This window comes from Lissotriton vulgaris, chromosome 7 (assembly GCF_964263255.1).
Source record: "Lissotriton vulgaris chromosome 7, aLisVul1.2, whole genome shotgun sequence".
Lineage (NCBI taxonomy): Eukaryota > Metazoa > Chordata > Amphibia > Caudata > Salamandridae > Lissotriton > Lissotriton vulgaris.
The window spans coordinates 18,538,281-18,559,835 of record NC_141695.1 but is presented as its reverse complement, the minus strand read 5'-3'; the positions used below and the strand labels follow the sequence as shown (position 1 = coordinate 18,559,835).

At 48.0% G+C, this 21,555-nt stretch overlaps 1 protein-coding gene across 2 annotated transcripts in view; it reads left to right on the top strand.

Moving 5' to 3' along the window:
• LOC147700540 (uncharacterized) overlaps positions 1 to 21,555 on the top strand; it is an 87,276-nt gene that overhangs the window by 47,252 nt on the left and 18,469 nt on the right. Inside the window, exon 2 of one of the 2 annotated variants that reach the window (XM_086929682.1) lies at positions 342 to 410. The gene's annotated coding sequence lies outside the window, so the exon portion shown is untranslated. Of the gene's footprint in view, positions 1 to 341; positions 411 to 16,813; positions 16,887 to 21,555 lie in introns of those variants that run through there. The other variant, XM_086929683.1, reaches the window with a different exon arrangement.

The window sequence follows — 21,555 nt, the reverse complement described above, 5'->3', positions numbered from 1 at the left end:
CCTGTTCCCCTTTTTCTGGTTCTCCATCGCCGCAGGGTCATACGAATGGCAATAGTGCTATGCAAATAACACCACTCCACTGCATACAAAAAACAAAGGTAAAAAACATTGTCGTTTTCAACACCAAGAGCTTTAGCTTTCACAAATGCGAGACCTGTTACATTGCAAATGCTTATTTTTAGTTGATTGCGTGTAGACATGCAGCACAGCATAGTACCTAAAAATCAAGTAAAAAATCTCAAGACAAGACCTACTTGCTTTTCCAATGTTTTTTTATCTTTCGTACGCGTCTCTTCTATTTTGTACTAACTTCTTTTCCTGTTTGTCCTTATTTCGTGCAGGGTTTCAAGCTTGGACATCGGAAAAGTAACCTTTGAAGGACCAGACTAGAGGACTGGAGGCCGAAGCAGGTGAGCTTGTTAGGAATGCAGAACTGGAGCAGGATTCTCACTCGCTTTGGAGGGGGAAATCCAAGGGTCTGACCATGCCTTGGGTACGCTTCAAATGCAAGCTCACGCAAGATGTAACCTAATCTTGCAGCTTTTGGACATCTCACTGTAGTCTTGTGAGATTTCAGGACTGGACCCGCAAGACGCAGTGCGCTTGCTGAAGTGGGTAGTCTTGTTTCGCTGTGTGTCTCCAGGGTTCTGGGCAATAGAGGGAGTGACAGGAGAGAGAACATGTGTAAATTAGCATAGTCGGAGCAGTCCAGTGCTCCCTCAAGAGTGGGGTGCGGGGTGTGGAGGTCGTGGTAGAGACATGTTAGTGAGCAGGAGCTGCCAACTTAACAAGCGTGTTCAGCAGCAATAAATCATTGTCCAGCCAAATACTCACTTTTATGAAAAGAGAGAGGTTTTTTATTTCTACTGCTATCAACACAAAGGAAAAATACAACATTCACAATCAACCACGCAGCATCCCTGGGGTCAGGGCTCTGGTGTTTCTGTGGCGGTTCCCTGTCCACTTTCTCCTTGCTCTAGGGATAGTGGTTATTCCCCATTCACTATTGGCAGTATCCAATGTATGCCCCACTGGTACTCCGTCTCAAGAGTCTACTCTAACTGTTCTAAAGCCAAAAGTGTTCCAACACCGCAGCCTTATCTTGCAATCAGTTTCCCCGGGAGCCAACTGGCTTGAATTTTGTCTTACCTGCACCAGTAGACTTGGAGGGTCCAGAGATCCTGAGCGTGCCACTTCTGGGGTTGTCGGACTGACAGCGACTTATCTTGGTGAGTTCACCTCTCTCGATACAGACCGGCTGCACGCGCTGATCCCTAATCTCCTCACTCATCCCTCGTCCAGGGGTGGAGTGTGGTGGTTCCCATGGCGCCCTCACTCTTAATATACCCGGGGTCAGTCTGCCCTTCTGGTTAGTTCCCGTGAGCCCCTCTGGCATATGGGGTCACAGTGTCCATACTGTAAATGGCACCGACCCGTTCAGCACAGCAGTTGTCCACGCGGTAGACCATCCTGGCATACAGGTTGCCAATTCTTTAGCTGTATTTGGGCTCCAGCCTGATCGGCACAGCATTCACTACGGCTCACTTCACATCGGCCACCCCTTGAAACACAGGGGTTGTCGACTTTATCATGCACACGGGAAACAACCTGATCGGTGCAACAGCCCCTTCCTCGCAACGAGAGAGTATATTTTACAGGATTTCCCACTGTACTTCACTCCCTCCAAAGCTCTCCTCTTCCTCACAGGGATTTTGCAAGTAGGCAGGCACTGGTGCTTCAGTGAAGGTGGTTTTGAATTCCCCAGGGGTTGACTCCTCACCCAGCAGGGAGACTAGTAGGCCTTGGCCCCTATTCCTGGTCACAGGAACAAGTCTTGCCTAGCTCCCCTCCCCACACAGGCCACCTGGGTGCATGGCAGATGTCATTTTTTGAGGTTTCAAATTCCCTATCTCGCAGTCCATTTCCAGACGCCAAATGTGGTTTAGGGTCTGAGTCTTTGAAGTTGATGTTGTGGGGGAGGGGAGTGGAGATATGCTTCTTTTGAATTGTCCTCTTTGCTGCTTTTCTTCCTCTTGAAAAGCAGTCGGTCACAGCAAGAGTGACTGCAGAGTTGATAGCCCACAACACAGACCACGGCAGTGACTAGAGTTCACCCCGGGTGTCAGTGACAGTCATGTGTGTATTGAAAGGTTAGCTCTGGGCCCGAGCCATACTCTTTGATTCTCTTATCAGACCCATCTCTTGCCCAGACCCATTCCCTGTGACCTCACTGAATCAAAGAGCATCCTTTGAAGTGTACAGGGAAAGCCTGGTTCTCCCTCTCTCCAGCCTCACCCAGCTCACAGGATTGCAGCAGTACACAAATATTACTGGGGGATTTCTGTACCTCTGCATGTTTTCACCATGCAGGTCTACCAAAAGGAACCCAAGGTCCTTCCTGCGTTGCACCATCCCCAGGCACACATATACCCAGTGCATGTATACAGCATACACAAACTGAACAGTTCTGTTTCTTGTATGTAATGTACATTTCCTAGGCACACATACACCCAGCATATACATTTAACATGCACGCACTGCCCAGCACTTGTTTTGTACCCCTCATAGGTAGACATACACCGAGCACACGCATTCCGCACGCACGCGCTGAACAGCACTTCATCCTTCATGTACGGTATCACTCACAGGCGCCCATATACCCAGCACATGTGTGCGGGTCGCACACACTGCATAGTACTGTATTATCCAAGTGTTGGGCATTTCCTAGGCAAACATACACCCAGCACAGATACAACTTCCGCTACTCTGATGGAAGCACTTTGGGCTCCCCTCCCGGTCCAACAAGACTGCAGTCCATGAGACACCCCTATATCATGGTGCACATGCAAGATCTGTGTTTGCTGATGAGAACAAAATCAGCATTAGGGATCTAGGCATCAGTACAGTTGCGTACTCAGGGAAGGGGTGCACGCCCATTTCCATGCAGAGGACTTTTCGCCCCAACACTGTGTTCAAAGGCTGAGGTCAAATGTCAGCTTATGTCTTCATACAAATTGCTGATAATTTAACCCTGGAGATTGGTGCTTACGTTTCTTTCTTTGACTGCAATGTTAATGCCTTAGCTCATTTAAGCTTTGCCTTACAAGCAACTTCAAAGCTCACAAACCATTCCAAAATGTCCTGATCTTCCTCATACTCCTGCACAAGGTCTTTTTACGAACCATGCCCCAACCTATCCTGAACTAGATGTAGATTTACTTATCCCTGATAGATTTGTCATTGCTGCCATCCTAGGTTTTTCTCAATGGCTACCCTTTCCTTTTCCAGCTCTTTTTCTTTTTCCTTCTGTTTCTCATCCCATTCTCCTTCTGTTTCTCATCCCATTCTATCTGTTTCTCCTCCCTTTCTTTCGGTTTCTCCTACCTCTAGCAATTTCTCTTCCCCGAGCCCATTCCTTCCATCTCCTCTTCTCTTGTTCCCAGTGAGCTCGTCCTAGCTTCTCCCTCTCAAACTCTCTATCTTTTGCATCCCCTTCAGCCTTATCTTTCTGAAGTGCTAACTGAAAGCTCAGTCTCAGCTAAACTCAACCCACCCAAGGGCTCTATTCCTGGAATTGGTAACAGTGGTACCCTAGAAATTCAAGATGGTGAATTCCCCAGGTGAGTGCCTTGGTGAAACTCTGGAAAATACATTAGGGACACACTTGGCTTGTGTCTGAGATAGATCTGTGCAAAGGGGATCCTAGAGCCCGAGTCCACAGGGCTCTCTGTCTGGGTTGCTACCATGTTTCCCTCCCCAGAGTGAACTACAGCCTCATCCCTGTCACCCAGTGCCTCATACCGATCTCTAAATTAGCAGGGACGTCTCTGTCCCTACTCCTGGGAGTCCTCCACCCTCTCTCTCTACATAAATGCTTTATTGGATCTATGGACATTATGCTAAGGTTAATTCGCAACCCTGTGTTTTCCATTGTGTATGTGTGTAAAAATAAAAAAATAACTAAGTAAATAAAAAACATGGCCTTAATGTACTGCTGGTGCAAATGGGAAAGGCCAATGGCCCTTCTGTATCCAGGCTTCTAAACGCTAGGCGCTCCACAGTTTGCCGGCCAATTGTCAGAACCCCTTTCAGAGGGCCTTGGGGCATGCAGGGCCTACAAGAGCCAGCTCTGGGGGTTGAGGGCTTTTACTTCTGATGTCCCAGAGCCTGACCTACTATAGATCCTGAGCAAAAGAGCAAAGTATCCCTCCTATACTTGACTCTCAGTGTTAGTGTGGTCTGAGCAGTCCACGGCTTCTTCGTGGGGTGGGGCGGATGGATACAGATTAGTGGACACGGGCTCACAACACAACATGTGCACATCTGCAGCAATAAACCATTGTCCAGTCAAATACTTTTGCGAGAACAGGTAAATATTTTATTCCTCCTAATATCAACACAAAGGAAAAATACAATATTCAAATAACTACACAGTCCCCTTGAGGTCTGGGCTCTGGTGGTTCTGTGGCTGTCTGCTGTCCACTTCCTCCTTACTCTAGCAATAGCGGTTATTCCCCATTCACTATTGCCAATACCCAGGGATTGCCCCACTTGTACTCTGATTCTCAAGAGTCTACTCTGACTCTGTTCTAAAGCCAAATGTGCTCCAACACCGAAGCCCTGTCTAGCAGTGAGTTTTCCCTGGAGTCCACTGGCCCGAATTTAGTTGTATCCGCACCTGCAGGCTTGAAGGGTCCAGAGTTCCTGAGCGTGCCACTTCTGGGGTGTCTGACTGATGGTGACTGATCTTGGTGAGTTCACCTCACTCGATCCAGACAGGCTCCAGGCACTGATCCTTAATCTCATCACTCACTGTTGTACTCCTGCAGTGACTTGACTTTCCTTGAGGCTCTTTGTTGCCAGTAAATCTTTTGGTCTCCCGTGGCAAGGGGGAAGGTGATGAGAAGTTTCCAGTGCTGATCCCTCATTCTGGGGTTGATGTGTGTGGGTTCCCATGGCGTCCTCACTCCGACAATGCCTGAGGTCAGTCCACCCCTCTGGCTAGTGTCCCTACTGTACCTGGCTCCTACCCATTCAGCACAGTGGTTGTCCACATGGTAGACCCTCCTGGCTTGCAGGATGCCGCTTCTTCAGCTGCACACAGTCTCCTTCCCGATTGCAGAGTTGATAACCGACAACACAGGCCATGGAAGTGACTAGAGGTCACATCGGATGTCTGCCACAGTGATATGTGCCTCAAAAGGTTAGCTCTGGGCCCCCAGCCCTACTCTTTGATTCTCTTATCAGACCCATCTCCTTCCTGTGATGTGCCCAGACCCCGTCGCTGTGACCTCACTGGATCAAAGAACACCCATTGAAGTGTACAGGGAAAGCCTGGCTCTCCTCTCTCCAGCCTCACCCAGCTCACAGAAATGCAGCAGCACACAAACATGTCTGGGGGATTTCTGTACCTCTGCGTGTTTTCACCATGCAGGCCTACCAAATGGAACCCAAGATCCTTCTTGCGACGTATATGTAATCAAAAAGTATGTGTGAACCTATTACAGGAGTCAAAGCTGTATTGTGAACAGAAACCTATTAGGTTTCGTAATGAAGTCCTCACCCACTTGACCAACAATACCGTGAGTACGATGGACCTCCCACGCTCTCCCGGGTAAGCGTTTTCCTCCCCACAGGTTGTCTCACTACTATTGGCCCTTTCTCTTTTTTAGGGTCATACCCCTCTGCCGAATCACTCCAGGGAGCATTCGTGGCAAAACGCTGGGGTGAGAATACTTTTCTACTTTACGCTCCCACCACATAGTGTGTGGTGCTCGCTCTCTAGCTTCACCAGGCTTACGATCTATATTGATAAATCATCACCTGCACAGTACCACCAGTACTGTCACACCTTTGCAGTTTTTTAGTCATTTCACCCAGCACTTAAAATTCGGCATTTTTATGATTATTGTGAACCTAAGCAACTTGCTCAAAGACTCCATTTCATTGTCATACATGTTGTATGTCCAGGTATGCTTGGTGAGGGAATCCCCCTCGCACACTTAGAGCACCTTAGTGAGTGCGACACAGAGTCGAATCACACACTCACTTAATTGTTTTAACTTGCACCTACACTTATTAAGGTCCTGAGCAAAGCCAGCTTAATCTAAGGCACTGGCTGAAACATGTAGACCACATCTGGATGTAGGAGGTCTTAATTTTACCACCACAACATCCACCAGCCTTTTTTTAAAATGCTAACAGAGGCCCAGTTATTAAAATGTAATTTACCCTCGGGTACTGGGACCACTGTATAGCATTTTTAACTTCACCATTCACACCACCACACTGCACTCTCAGTAACATACCTGCTCAGCTGTAATCAGGCGTCAAAGCACACCGGGGACACATTCGGTGTCACTGGGTGGGCCCGATGATGAAGCATGCCACCAACCAGGTTGGTGGGTGAGGGCTTCATGACTAAACCTAATGGATTTCCGTTCACAATACAGCTTTAGTCCTGTAATACGTTCACACAGTTAGTCCTTTTTGATTACATATAAATCCTTGGGGATATGGACTAGCTATCTAGTCCTCTCTCTCTTACTTGATACGCAAACCTTCTTGCGTCGTACCATTCCCAGGCACATGTACACCCAGTGCATGTATACAGCATACACACACTGAACAGTCCTGTTTCTTGTATGTAATGTACCTTTCATAGGCAAACATACATTTAACATGCATGCACTGCCCAGCACTGTATGCTCTATGTATTGTACCCCTCATAGGCAGACCTACACCCAGCACACGCATTCCGCACGCATGCGCTGATCAGCACTTCATCCTTCACTCACAGGCACCCATATACCCTGCATAGTAATGCATTATTCATGTGTTGTACACTTCTCTGCCAATCATACACCCAGCACAGATACCACTCCCACCACCGAGGGAAGCTTTTGTCTTCATACAAATGGCTGATTATTTGATCCTGGAGATTGGTGTTTACTTTTCTTTCTTTGACGGCAATGTTAAAGAATTTTGTAACGTGAACTGTCTGACAGTCAGGGTGTGCACACAACATGTACATAGCTTGTAAATGGACAGTACACATATGTCAAAATATTTCAGCAGTTAGGAAAGTGCACTGTTTCAATTCAAACAAAGATTTAAATAGGATCAAGGCAAATCCAAATATTTTACTTGGTGATGTGCGAATTATAAATATTTACTGAAAACAGATTTCAACACTTTATTGTTTCTACTCTGTAGAGTTTTATCTGTAAAACTGAATGTGAGTGGGAATGTTTGTGGTCTTTTTATTATGTCTTTCTGTAATGACTGTGCACTACCAAATCATGCTTTATTTATTTATTTATATATTTATTAAAAGTGAGTTTTTAAATATGAAACATTCCTGCCCCGCCCTGATGACAGAGCAGTTAGTGAACTCAGAGACAAGTCAGGGGCCATGTTCACTTCATTTGTTGGCTAGATTGTTATTATACATGGGGCAAATTGTAGTGTAATAAACCAAAGTAGTTTTTTAGGTCTCGTGACCTACAATGCGCGCAAGCGCATTGAGGGAGCGAGAATTCAAGTGCTCGAAATCCTCGTCAAACCAAGGGCTTCTTGCGCTGCGGTTTTCTTAGAGTTCACGTGAATCACGTGACCAAACAAGCACGCGCATTCACGGCCGCACAGCACATCAAAGGGCTTCGCTCAGCATGCGCTCTGCGGCTTCTCCTCCCCTAATTGCATTATCAGGTACGTGTTGGCTCACCCCCAAACCTTCTCTCAGTTTTCGTTTTGCTTACTCGCTGTGTGCCTCTCTACCCCTTCCATGCTGCTTAGTCATCTCCTTGTTGCCGTACGCTTTACTACGTCTCACTGGGTGCTTCTTTACTCCCTTCTCCGTGTTGCTCTGTCGGTGCTTCTTTGCCATCCCCCCTCCCCTTCTCACGCATTATTTCACTTTGTCTCCGTGCATTGCTAAATTTGAAGTCTCCGCTCTAAAACATTTGTACAAAAAAAAGCAATATCTTTAATACCTGTGCAGTAGTTTAGTAAAAATGCGCGTTTTTGCCGTACGCTTTACTACGTCTCACTGGGTGCTTCTTTACTCCCTTCTATGGTTGCTCTGTCGGTGCTTCTTTGCCATCCCCCCTCCCCTTCTCACGCATTATTTCACTTTGTCTCCGTGCGTTGCTAAATTTGAAGTCTCCGCTCTAAAACATTTGTACAAAAAAAAGCAATATCTTTAATACCTGTGCAGTAGTTTAGTAAAAATGCGCGTTTAATAAAGCAAACATATTTAAATCACGTGACTGAGAAATAAACCTAACGAGGCGAGAAACGCCATTTGTTTTATAACGAGATCTCCATTTTCAACAAACACAATCGCCCCAAATAAATCAGGCTTTAAACACCTGCCTGGTCAGTTAGCATCGCTGGGACTCGTAACTTTTTAGAAGTGGTAAGACTGGTTTATTTATACACGTTTACATGTAGCTGAAGTGGCATTTCTAGAACTTTCAACCATCTGCTCAGAATGCGCCACCCTTCAAACAACAATGACTTGTTCTCCTTTTCACTTAATCCGCGGTCTCAAATGTGCTCTCTCTCTTCGCACTGGCATGCTTGATATGTTAGACTGTAAAGTTTACATTAATTTAATTGTCTATTTAATGTTTCTTACCAGAAAAAAATGCCACCATGTTATCTTAAAAACACATTGCTGCTACAAACTGTGCCTTTGTCTTTCTGTTATTTCATTACCACAGATTTGCTTTAAACTGCTCACCTTAAATTGCATTTTTTTTTCTTGCACTGTCTACTTTCCAACTTTACAGCAACGTCAGCTTATACCACTGTATAAAATATAGCTTGGCAAAAGCGTTAAAACCCGTAAGTTTCCAAGTGACTCACCGGTCAAAAAAGTCAAGTCGCATTGATAAACAAGCCACTAAAAACACACACGTTTCTGCCTGGGAGAAAACTGTGGGTTCACTTTTAATCATTATGTGCATTTTAACTTTACCATCCTCACATTTATTTAATTGACCTTCAGGCCGATAAGGAACTCGCGCATATATTTTTAAAAAAAGGTACATTTCATTCAGAAGACGCTCGATGTCATCCTAGGACGACGCCTGGCCGGCCACAGGCCGGCCGTACTTTCAGTTTCCCTAATTATTCATGGCCGGCCGCAGGCCGGCCGTACTTTCAGTTTCCCGGCTTCTCCCCTCACCTTCCATCTTTACTTTCTTCTTTTATCCTCGCTCCTTTTCTCCAGTTTTCAGCACTCTCGCCTGTCTCTCTTCTACCTCGTCCTTTCTTCTCCCATATCCCCCATCACGTTCTCTCACCTTACCGTTTTTTCTGTTCTCTCTCCCCACAACCCCCACCTCTCCCTTCACTTGCTCTTCCCCCTCTCATTCCCCACTCCCTCCCCCTCCTCCACACCCCTTCGGAGTGAGGGAAGCAGACGTTCCTTTGCCTGTATTCTGGCGGAGCTCCTGCACCCCCTCCCGCATTATATTCCCTCTTCAGAGATAAGTATCAATCTGACTTGTTCAACATGTCGTTTCTTTATTGGTGTGTTTTGATACAGTTAAAGTTGTGAAGAGGAGCTCCCCGTTTTGCAAGGAATTTACTCGCTCACCCCACTTTGGAGCACCCACTTCTGTAAAATCACGGAGAGCTTGAAATCGCATCTTCTTTGCATACGGTGCGTCTTTCAAAGCTCTTCTGATTTACCCCTTAGAAATTCAAGGGTTGGTAATACAGAATTTTAGCAATAGGCCCGTTGTGCGTACATTTTACAGGTGCAAGGAAGCCTGCATTAGTAACAGTTCATGAACGGTAAGAACTTTACACGTGCACTAATTATGGCTTTTTTCCAGTTGCAATGCGCCCTTAATGTGACAACAGCTTTGGGAATAAGACCACACTTTTTTTGCAACATTTCTCAATCCTATCTTATGGTGGAGAATGTGAAAACCCGTCAAATCGAAGATGTGCGTCATCACCTCAGTTCACAAATAGCATGACCTTTAGTTATGCAACTCCTCCACCCGTGCAAGCATTGAATCCTCCCGGTCTGGGCACCTCCCTGTGAGACATCCGCCCTGGGGGAAACTCAACTGCGACCCATGGACTGCTCTGCCTTCGTGCTGTCTGCAGTACAGACTCCATGAGAAGTGAACGAGTGCAGTTGGGGCTCCACCAAAACAGAACCGCAATAAGTCCATGATGATCACGAGTACAACCACCATTGAACAGCACAGCAACAGCGGGCCTACAGCATCTGCATCCAGCAGTCACATGCCAGAGCAGGTGCCCAACACTAATCAAAACTGAAAGGGACTATTCAGCACATCCATGTAAACTACACTAAAATCCAATGAAGCTCATGTGACCAACACTAATCAAAACTGAAAGGGACTATTCAGCACATCCATGTAAACTACACTAAAATCCAATGAAGCTAGGCCTCCTGGCTCCATGTTCAACCCTGAAGTGCAAATGAGTTAGCACATACTTTAAACAAGCACTGGCGTTGCCAGTAGGTCTTGCAGTAGGAAAGTTGGAAATATTGGTTTTGTAAATGACAAAGCCCTTTATGTTTTTAAAATGTAAACAAAAATAAAAGGCATTGTTATTTGCAATTGTAATAGCTCCAACTTTCCTACTGTGAGACCTATTGGCAACGCCAGTGCTTGTTTGTATAGCAGATATGCTGAACTTACATATTTAAAGGTGCTCTCATATGTAATAATGAAGAGAAACGTGACTCTGTGAAACACAATATCTTCCTAGGATCACCCAATTTGAGACCAGTTTGTGGGTCTAGTGTATTACTTTTAGGTCGAGTAGATTATTCACGGCACTAGGGCTGTAGATCTGGTAACATTTTTTATATTTTTCAAGGCCCGATAAAAAACCCTTATCAGGAGTCGGTGGCATAATGAAACATGAGGAAGCCCCCGGCAAGGTACATGGAGGGACCCCTGCTCCGATATAATCAGGAGCTTTCAGGCCAGAGGACTGTGCCGAGGGGCCTCCTGCAGCTTGGGGCCCCCCACCCCACACTGCAGGGGCTGCGGGGGCTGTGTTACGCTACTGTCCGGATTGGCCCGGTTTATGGGCCGGATTTTCCTCACTCCCACGTTGGTGAGCTGGCCATAATGATGACTGTTCTAACGCTGGGAGGCCTTCGGGTAGCTATGTGCTTTATAAGATTCACGGAATAGAATAGATTCTGTACCTTCAGGTTCAATTCCCTGGAAGCGTCTCATATGGACTAGACTTCCACGCATATTTCAGCAGCTAAAGACTGTGTGAAAGCAAAGAGATCAGCAGTATCCACAAATCTCGTATTTCCAATGGGGTTGTGGGTGGTGGGGTGAGGGGTTAGCTGCTGCTTTGCTGTTACCAGCCCAGTCATAACTATGAGGCAACTTGTAGTGAGGGTCAAGTCTTTTAGAACCAGGAATGGCACTCACTTCATTTTCTAAATGATCGTCCAATCGACGGGTGGTGGCGGAGCTTTGGGTGAACCATGCTTATGGTAAGGCTTAGGCAAAGAGACTTTAAAAACCAGCTGGACTGGCAAACCATGAGGTGAGGGAATTGGTGAGCCTCTGGACTGACCATCACCGTATCATCTGTGTATCTTATCGATGATCTTTTACTGGTGGAATTAAGTCGTCATTCAGCTGTAGTGGAATTGGCTCTAAATGCAAACCACTGTAGCTGTACAACAGGGACACCCCTGTAGCAGCAAGTGGTGTCTTATTAGACCTTAAATTTGAACTGTATCAGGTGATATCGCGTGGAGACCGCCGAACCCCGGGGGCTAGCGATGGCTTCAGTCAAGTCTGGAATGTCAGCCTGCCGCGCAAGTCGTGTCTTGTCAAGTGTTGTCAGTGTGTGGGTCTTCAGGGTCTGATCTATTTGCCTGATCTTGTGGAGACCAAGGTCGCCCATCAATAGGTGGCCCTCCAGGGGGTGGGACTCTAGAAGGGCCTCTAGCGTGCGAATCAGGGGAGTGAGTGCATGTCGAAGTTGAAGGAATTTGTAGAATTGTGTTTTATGTAGTTCAAATTCCGCCTGTAATTGCTGGAAGGATTTCAGTGTGGTGCCCTGTATCGAACCGAAGGTCGAGATCCCCACGAGGTCTCACCCCCCGGAACCCCCTGAAGGCGGCCACCCGGCAGAGATATGTACCCTGCCAGAGTGGGGTATTCTGAGTGAATTTCCCATTCCAACCCATCTGTCGGACTTTAGCCCACCACAGCTGTATCGCGACTTTTCCGGCAGGTGGTATAAAATCCAGGCATGTGGCACTATATAGAAGGTGAAGGAGGGGAGCCCGTTCCATCGCTGTGTGCTCAATCGCGTATGCCTAGTCTGTGGGGGAGTTATACCACCATTCATTCACCACGAGTATTTGGGACGCCACATAATATAAGTAGACGGGTGCGATCCCCCCACAGTATGTGGATTGTGCACATGTGCGGAGAGCGACGCTAACTGCGCCACAGTTCCAAAGAAATTTGTTTTGTATGGTGTTGACTTGTGCGAACCAGGAGCGCGGAATAGGGTAAGGGAAGTTTTGGAGGTGATACAAGATACGGGGTAGTGACACCATCTTAAAGATGGCTGAGCACTCATATGAGGACTTGGGAAGAGAAGACCATATTGCTGTTTTGCCATTGAGACTGGTTAGCAATGGGGCTATATTATGTGCCCAGGAGACTTTGGGGCATGGGGACACGAAAATGGCGAGGTATTTAAAACCATCCGTTGCCTGGGAGAATTGTGAAGCCCACGTATCACGACCCTGGTGACCGCACACCACAAACAGCACAGATTTTGCGGGATTAGTGTGTAAGCCTGTAGTTTCCCCAAACACCCTGAGGATTTCCAGTATACGGGTGCCAGAGTACCAGGGGTCTGTTATAAAAAAGAGGACATCGTCTGCGTATAATGCGATACGGTCCGATCTCGACTGAGACCAGTCAAAACCACGGAGCACCAGGTCATTTCTATCCCACACCGCTGATGGCTCAACCGCAAGGGCAAACAATAACGGGGACAGAGGGCAGCCCTGTCGAGTGACTCTTTGGATGGGGAAGGGGTGGGAGCGGTGCCCCGCGATGCGCACTGACGCCGTTAGGTCGGTGTAGAGCAGGCACACATACGCAATGAAGCGCGGCCCAAAATTGATCGCTTCGAGCAATTGGAAGAGGTACACCCAGCTCAGCGACTCGAAAGCTTTGTCAATATCGGCCAAGAGCATGGCGGCTGGCCGACCGAGCCCTGGGGCAGCTGTCATTGTGTTATGTACCCTCCGGATATTGTGGCGGGTAGCTCTTTTAGGCATGAAACCCAACTGGTCGAGATGTATCAGATCTGTGACACATGCCCGTAGGCGATCGGCAAGGACTTTCCCCAAGAGGAGAGATCGTCTGGAGGGTGGCCAGGCTTGAGAAATAACACTATTTCCGCGTGTCGCCAATCCTGGTGCAAAATGGTTAGATCTGTGGCCTCCTGGATTGCCGCCAATAGATGGGGGCCTAAGAGGTTAATGTTCGGCCGTAGGAATTCCATTAGGACCAGGGGCGCGGCTGGGGTGTATCGCATTGAGGGCACCCGTCAGTTCGTCCACTGTAATAGGGGCCTCCAAATGTAAATGATCAGGGAGCTTCCACGGCAGAATGTCCGTGAGGAATTCCGCTATTAGTTCGGCCGAGATCTGTTCATGTTGTGCATAAAGAGTTGTAAAATGTTGCACAAATTCCCTGGCAACGCCCTCCAGTGACTTATATAAGGACCCATCTACGCCACGAATAGTGGGGACACTCTCCGGGTAGTCATCTGCCTGGCAGAGCCGGTGGAGCATTCTGCTTGACTTGTCGCCCCATTGATAAACCCAATGTTGTGATGCCTCCCAAATCTCCTTGCCCTCACCCATGAGATATTGCTGCAGTTCTTGTTGCACCTGTATCAGGTTGTGCCGTATAATAGGGCTAGGGTCTAGGTTAAGCTGCAAAGCCAGGGCCATCTGGTGCAACTCTAATGCCACCAGTTGCTTCCGCCGTGTGTATTTTTCTTTTGTGCGATAGCTGATTTTGGTACCCCGAACAGTAGGCTTGAGGGCTTCCTATGGGGTAGATCGGGATAGGGCGGAGGGGCCATTATTGCCTAGGTACGTGGTGATCGCCGTGCGAAGTATATTCTGATAATCTGGCACTGGAGATGCAAGGGAGACATGCGCCAACAGAAGTGGGGTTTGTGTGAGCATTTGTGGAATTGTAGAGTGACCGGGGAGTGATCAGAGAGCCCGCGGGGCTGATGTGTTCCTTGTGAGAATATGTGAAGGAATATGCGAGGGGCAAAGAAATAGTTCAAACGGGACTGTGACCCGTGGACTGCGGACAAATATGTGTAGCTATCTTCTGCGGGGTGATATTCTCGCCAGACGTCAGCCCACCCAGGGTGGAAACCAATGTGTTCAATTTAGTAGGGCCCAGTAATGGTGGGCTGTCAGTACTGTGTTGCCGGTCCAATGGTCCCATTGTATCGTTCCAGTCACTCCACCAGAAGGGTCAAACCCCCTAGACGCCTAAAATCTTATCAAGGAAGGCTGTCTCTAGCGGGGGAGGGGCATAAATGCTACCTATGGTAACCCTTTCCCCGTACAGCGTGCCCGTGACAAAGAGAAATCGACCCCTGGGATCTGCCTTGTGTACTCTGTGCTGAAACTGGACCATGTGATGTATTAAGATGGCTATCCCCCTGGAACCCCTGGTGAAACCCGCATGATACACATGATAAAAGCCAAAGCGGGCTAGAAATGGGGCTTTGGTACCCAGGAGGTGGTTTTCCTGCAAAAGTAGAATATCTGCCCCATACCTCTTCACCTGACGCTAAACAGTACCTCGTTTCACTTTGTTTAGGAGGCCCCTGACGTTGCATGAGACCACAGTAAGGTCCCCGAGAGGGGATACATCACCTAGCACCATTTTCTCTTGACTTGAAGACAATAGCAGCGAAGAGATCAAAACCTGAATGGTCTGTCTGCATATAACAATAAAGCACCAACATCCTAAATCTACATTCCCTTAAAACCACACCTCCCCCTACCCAACACTACCAGAAAATAGGAGTATCTGACGCGAAGTGAGGTACACCAGGCTCCCAACAGGGGTAGCCCGCGCCCTCACACCTAAAGGACCCTACCCACCCAAGAAACATGAGAACAAGAGGGGCACAATAAGTCTGTGACTCGGCAGTCCCATGGCCTAGCATCCACGCCCCCTGAAGGAAATTCATACAGGGAGCCTTAATAAACAACCATCAATGTCAACTTGCTGTTGGCTGCCTGTGATGCTCCAAAAAAGTTCAGGGGGGCAGCTCCGGGCTCGCGGACAACCTGTCCGATCTGGAACCCCGTCGTTTCTTGGATTTGGTTCTCCTTGGTCGATGACCTTCGTGAGCTGCGTGAAGAGACAGAATCCACTAATGGCGGTGAACCTGACCGGAGCTGGGGGCGCTCGTCTGTCCCAGCAAAAATAGTCTCTGGAGTGTCGAAGAAGAATGACTTGAAGTTTTAGATCACTCGCATCCTGTCTGGATATAGCAGCATGTATTGTATGTTCAAGTCTCACAGCCTGCGCTTCGCAGCAGTGAAAGACTGGCTTTGCTGCTGGACCAGGCGCGTATAATCCGGAAACACCATGATGGTCCGAGACTCGTGTTTGATACTGTCCTTATGTGTCCTGGCATAGCCCAAGATTGCATCTCAGTCGGCGTAGTTCAGGGTTTTGGCGATCACCAGCCTGGGATTTGCTCCAGGAGGAGGTTTTTGAATCAAGGGTCTGTGGGTACGTTCTACCATGAAGGACAAGGACAGGCGATCTTTTGGCATGAGGTCCGTGAGCCACCGGGTGATTAAGCCGATCATGGAAGCACCCTCACAGCCCTCAGGCAGGCCCACAAAGCGTAAGTTGTTGCGTCTCGCTTGGGTCTCTGCATCTTCCACCCTGGAGGCCAGCTCCTGCGACACCACAGTGCGCAGGCCAGTAAAGAGGGGAGGGGGTCAGGGAGTTTAGAAGTGGAGCAGAGCCAGAGGCCCCCAAATCCCTGCCAGGGGCCTCCACGCAAATATGTATCCATCCTCAGAGGATTAATATATTAAGGATATATATTGGCGTGGTGGCCCCTGGGGTTTGGTGGCCCTGTGCAGGTGCACAGCTTGCACATGCTTAGAGCCGGCCCTGGATTAAAGTTTGGAGAGACCATGCCAGTGCCCAGCTCCGCGTGTCATGCATTTTTTTGGTCTTCGTTTGAGCTACGATATGTTTGTTGTTGTGATCTGACATCATGCAGTACGGTGTGGATTATGTGTCATGTTTGTGAAATGCAGAGTCCTGTTTAAAATGTTCTGGCTTCAAGAGTCTATAATTCCATTGTTGTTGCTGTTTTTTCCAGCCAGCATATTACTCTTGTCTCCCCTCCCTCATAACCTGTTCCCCTTTTTCTGGTTCTCCATCGCCGCAGGGTCATACGAATGGCAATAGTGCTATGCAAATAACACCACTCCACTGCATACAAAAAACAAAGGTAAAAAACATTGTCGTTTTCAACACCAAGAGCTTTAGCTTTCACAAATGCGAGACCTGTTACATTGCAAATGCTTATTTTTAGTTGATTGCGTGTAGACATGCAGCACAGCGTAGTACCTAAAAATCAAGTAAAAAATCTCAAGACAAGACCTACTTGCTTTTCCAATGTTTTTTATCTTTCGTACGCGTCTCTTCTATTTTGTACTAACTTCTTTTCCTGTTTGTCCTTATTTCGTGCAGGGTTTCAAGCTTGGACATCGGAAAAGTAACCTTTGAAGGACCAGACTAGAGGACTGGAGGCCGAAGCAGGTGAGCTTGTTAGGAATGCAGAACTGGAGCAGGATTCTCACTCGCTTTGGAGGGGGAAATCCAAGGGTCTGACCATGCCTTGGGTACGCTTCAAATGCAAGCTCACGCAAGATGTAACCTAATCTTGCAGCTTTTGGACATCTCACTGTAGTCTTGTGAGATTTCAGGACTGGACCCGCAAGACGCAGTGCGCTTGCTGAAGTGGGTAGTCTTGTTTCGCTGTGTGTCTCCAGGGTTCTGGGCAATAGAGGGAGTGACAGGAGAGAGAACATGTGTAAATTAGCATAGTCGGAGCAGTCCAGTGCTCCCTCAAGAGTGGGGTGCGGGGTGTGGAGGTCGTGGTAGAGACATGTTAGTGAGCAGGAGCTGCCAACTTAACAAGCGTGTTCAGCAGCAATAAATCATTGTCCAGCCAAATACTCACTTTTATGAAAAGAGAGAGGTTTTTTATTTCTACTGCTATCAACACAAAGGAAAAATACAACATTCACAATCAACCACGCAGCATCCCTGGGGTCAGGGCTCTGGTGTTTCTGTGGCGGTTCCCTGTCCACTTTCTCCTTGCTCTAGGGATAGTGGTTATTCCCCATTCACTATTGGCAGTATCCAATGTATGCCCCACTGGTACTCCGTCTCATGAGTCTACTCTAACTGTTCTAAAGCCAAAAGTGTTCCAACACCGCAGCCTTATCTTGCAATCAGTTTCCCCGGGAGCCAACTGGCTCGAATTTTGTCTTACCTGCACCAGTAGACTTGGAGGGTCCAGAGATCCTGAGCGTGCCACTTCTGGGGTTGTCGGACTGACAGCGACTTATCTTGGTGAGTTCACCTCTCTCGATACAGACCGGCTGCACGCGCTGATCCCTAATCTCCTCACTCATCCCTCGTCCAGGGGTGGAGTGTGGTGGTTCCCATGGCGCCCTCACTCTTAATATACCCGGGGTCAGTCTGCCCTTCTGGTTAGTTCCTGTGAGCCCCTCTGGCATATGGGGTCACAGTGTCCATACTGTAAATGGCACCGACCCGTTCAGCACAGCAGTTGTCCACGCGGTAGACCATCCTGGCATACAGGTTGCCAATTCTTTAGCTGTATTTGGGCTCCAGCCTGATCGGCACAGCATTCACTACGGCTCACTTCACATCGGCCACCCCTTGAAACACAGGGGTTGTCGACTTTATCATGCACACGGGAAACAACCTGATCGGTGCAACAGCCCCTTCCTCGCAACGAGAGAGTATATTTTACAGGATTTCCCACTGTACTTCACTCCCTCCAAAGCTCTCCTCTTCCTCACAGGGATTTTGCAAGTAGGCAGGCACTGGTGCTTCAGTGAAGGTGGTTTTGAATTCCCCAGGGGTTGACTCCTCACCCAGCAGGGAGACTAGTAGGCCTTGGCCCCTATTCCTGGTCACAGGAACAAGTCTTGCCTAGCTCCCCTCCCCACACAGGCCACCTGGGTGCATGGCAGATGTCATTTTTTGAGGTTTCAAATTCCCTATCTCGCAGTCCATTTCCAGACGCCAAATGTGGTTTAGGGTCTGAGTCTTTGAAGTTGATGTTGTGGGGGAGCTGAGTGGAGATATGCTTCTTTTGAATTGTCCTCTTTGCTGCTTTTCTTCCTCTTGAAAAGCAGTCGGTCACAGCAAGAGTGACTGCAGAGTTGATAGCCCACAACACAGACCACGGCAGTGACTAGAGTTCACCCCGGGTGTCAGTGACAGTCATGTGTGTATTGAAAGGTTAGCTCTGGGCCCGAGCCATACTCTTTGATTCTCTTATCAGACCCATCTCTTGCCCAGACCCATTCCCTGTGACCTCACTGAATCAAAGAGCATCCTTTGAAGTGTACAGGGAAAGCCTGGTTCTCCCTCTCTCCAGCCTCACCCAGCTCACAGGATTGCAGCAGTACACAAATATTACTGGGGGATTTCTGTACCTCTGCATGTTTTCACCATGCAGGTCTACCAAAAGGAACCCAAGGTCCTTCCTGCGTTGCACCATCCCCAGGCACACATATACCCAGTGCATGTATACAGCATACACAAACTGAACAGTTCTGTTTCTTGTATGTAATGTACATTTCCTAGGCACACATACACCCAGCATATACATTTAACATGCACGCACTGCCCAGCACTTGTTTTGTACCCCTCATAGGTAGACATACACCGAGCACACGCATTCCGCACGCACGCGCTGAACAGCACTTCATCCTTCATGTACGGTATCACTCACAGGCGCCCATATACCCAGCACATGTGTGCGGGTCGCACACACTGCATAGTACTGTATTATCCAAGTGTTGGGCATTTCCTAGGCAAACATACACCCAGCACAGATACAACTTCCGCTACTCTGATGGAAGCACTTTGGGCTCCCCTCCCGGTCCAACAAGACTGCAGTCCATGAGACACCCCTATATCATGGTGCACATGCAAGATCTGTGTTTGCTGATGAGAACAAAATCAGCATTAGGGATCTAGGCATCAGTACAGTTGCGTACTCAGGGAAGGGGTGCACGCCCATTTCCATGCAGAGGACTTTTCGCCCCAACACTGTGTTCAAAGGCTGAGGTCAAATGTCAGCTTATGTCTTCATACAAATTGCTGATAATTTAACCCTGGAGATTGGTGCTTACGTTTCTTTCTTTGACTGCAATGTTAATGCCTTAGCTCATTTAAGCTTTGCCTTACAAGCAACTTCAAAGCTCACAAACCATTCCAAAATGTCCTGATCTTCCTCATACTCCTGCACAAGGTCTTTTTACGAACCATGCCCCAACCTATCCTGAACTAGATGTAGATTTACTTATCCCTGATAGATTTGTCATTGCTGCCATCCTAGGTTTTTCTCAATGGCTACCCTTTCCTTTTCCAGCTCTTTTTCTTTTTCCTTCTGTTTCTCATCCCATTCTCCTTCTGTTTCTCATCCCATTCTATCTGTTTCTCCTCCCTTTCTTTCGGTTTCTCCTACCTCTAGCAATTTCTCTTCCCCGAGCCCATTCCTTCCATCTCCTCTTCTCTTGTTCCCAGTGAGCTCATCCTAGCTTCTCCCTCTCAAACTCTCTATCTTTCGCATCCCCTTCAGCCTTATCTTTCTGAAGTGCTAACTGAAAGCTCAGTCTCAGCTAAACTCAACCCACCCAAGGGCTCTATTCCTGGAATTGGTAACAGTGGTACCCTAGAAATTCAAGATGGTGAATTCCCCAGGTGAGTGCCTTGGTGAAACTCTGGAAAATACATTAGGGACACACTTGGCTTGTGTCTGAGATAGATCTGTGCAAAGGGGATCCTAGAGCCCGAGTCCACAGGGCTCTCTGTCTGGGTTGCTACCATGTTTCCCTCCCCAGAGTGAACTACAGCCTCATCCCTGTCACCCAGTGCCTCATACCGATCTCTAAATTAGCAGGGACGTCTCTGTCCCTACTCCTGGGAGTCCTCCACCCTCTCTCTCTACATAAATGCTTTATTGGATCTATGGACATTATGCTAAGGTTAATTCGCAACCCTGTGTTTTCCATTCTGTATGCATGTCGCCTTTGTGTGTAAAAATAAAAAAATAACTAAGTAAATAAAAAACATGGCCTTAATGTACTGCTGGTGCAAATGGGAAAGGCCAATGGCCCTTCTGTATCCAGGCTTCTAAACGCTAGGCGCTCCACAGTTTGCCGGCCAATTGTCAGAACCCCTTTCAGAGGGCCTTGGGGCATGCAGGGCCTACAAGAGCCAGCTCTGGGGGTTGAGGGCTTTTACTTCTGATGTCCCCGAGCCTGACCTACTATAGATCCTGAGCAAAAGAGCAAAGTATCCCTCCTATACTTGACTCTCAGTGTTAGTGTGGTCTGAGCAGTCCACGGCTTCTTCGTGGGGTGGGGCGGATGGATACAGATTAGTGGACACGGGCTCACAACACAACATGTGCACATCTGCAGCAATAAACCATTGTCCAGTCAAATACTTTTGCGAGAACAGGGAAATATTTTATTCCTCCTAATATCAACACAAAGGAAAAATACAATATTCAAATAACTACACAGTCCCATTGAGGTCTGGGCTCTGGTGGTTCTGTGGCTGTCTGCTGTCCACTTCCTCCTTACTCTAGCAATAGCGGTTATTCCCCATTCACTATTGCCAATACCCAGGGATTGCCCCACTTGTACTCTGATTCTCAAGAGTCTACTCTGACTCTGTTCTAAAGCCAAATGTGCTCCAACACCGAAGCCCTGTCTAGCAGTGCGTTTCCCCTGGAGTCCACTGGCCCGAATTTAGTTGTATCCGCACCTGCAGGCTTGAAGGGTCCAGAGTTCCTGAGCGTGCCACTTCTGGGGTGTCTGACTGATGGTGACTGATCTTGGTGAGTTCACCTCACTCGATCCAGACAGGCTCCAGGCACTGATCCTTAATCTCATCACTCACTGTTGTACTCCTGCAGTGACTTGACTTTCCTTGAGGCTCTTTGTTGCCAGTAAATCTTTTGGTCTCCCGTGGCAAGGGGGAAGGTGATGAGAAGTTTCCAGTGCTGATCCCTCATTCTGGGGTTGATGTGTGTGGGTTCCCATGGCGTCCTCACTCCGACAATGCCTGAGGTCAGTCCACCCCTCTGGCTAGTGTCCCTACTGTACCTGGCTCCTACCCATTCAGCACAGTGGTTGTCCACATGGTAGACCCT